The sequence below is a fragment of the Propithecus coquereli genome, unplaced genomic scaffold, assembly GCF_000956105.1.
Source record: "Propithecus coquereli isolate 6110/MARCELLA unplaced genomic scaffold, Pcoq_1.0 Scaffold32, whole genome shotgun sequence".
In the NCBI taxonomy this organism is placed as follows: Eukaryota; Metazoa; Chordata; class Mammalia; order Primates; family Indriidae; genus Propithecus; species Propithecus coquereli.
This window is the reverse complement of record NW_012148841.1, coordinates 9,528,443-9,529,520: the sequence shown is the minus strand read 5'-3', so window position 1 is coordinate 9,529,520 and position 1,078 is coordinate 9,528,443.

Genomic DNA, 1,078 nt, shown 5'->3' with positions numbered 1-1,078 from the left:
TAAAATTAGGAAAGAATGCTAATAATATTTTGAAATATATCAAAGAAAATGTATAGTTTTTCTTTTAAAGTTCCCAAAGGTCAGGAATTTTTCTGTTCTTTCATTATTATTCAACTCAAAGGAATATATCCTGTTTAAAATATAACTGTGATCATGAAAGCCAAAGAAAAACTGGGGAACATTCACAGACTGGGGAGACTAGGAAACTTGACCCCTGAATGCAATATGGGATTCTGCATGTGGTCCTGTGACAGAGGGAAAGAACATCAATGGAAAAACTGTCGGAATTCAATATCACCATAGTTTAGTTGGTAGTACTTTATACCAATATTAATTTCCTAGTTTTGATCATTGTACTATTCTTATGTAAGATGTTAACATTAAAGGAAGCTGAGTGAAAGGTATATGGGAATTCTCTTCAAAATTTTTGCAAATTTTCTGTCTAAATTATTTCAAAATTAAAAGTTTAAAATAAATCTCTGAGTAGAATTGTCCTATGTTTCCTTACGCAATTGGGTAGATTTAGCTATAAATGAAATCCCTCTCAGCAGCATGCCTAATTGAAGGTCTTGTGATGATGAGAAAAATAATCCCTTACCACCTTCAGAACATTTATTTGATGGCATAATTTGCATAAATAAAAATATATTTTTTATCTTAGTAAAAAAATGCTTAAAAATTTAGCAGTTAATGACTTTCAAAACTGTGATAATAATGATGATGATTGAAGCTACTTCTTTGCAGTCAGTATCTCTGCATTATTATGTTAAGCTATAATTATAATGTTTTTTTCTCCAGAATAATTTTCAATTCTAAAATTCTAGGTAAAAAGTGCTTTTATGGATTGCATTCCACAGCATTCTTTTGGACCTTGTCATGCAGTGTAAACTACAGCAAATGTAGTTGAAATGTAGGCTGAAGGGGTCCTTTCCTACCCCAGAGGGTTTGTGAAAGAAATGACTAATGGATTTCAGTATGAAACAGTTTCATGTTAAGTTTAAGCCAAGGGCATTAGCCCTGAGGGCTATGCTATCGGGAAGTTCAAGTTCAATCTAATATCATTGCGAATAGAGTGCAA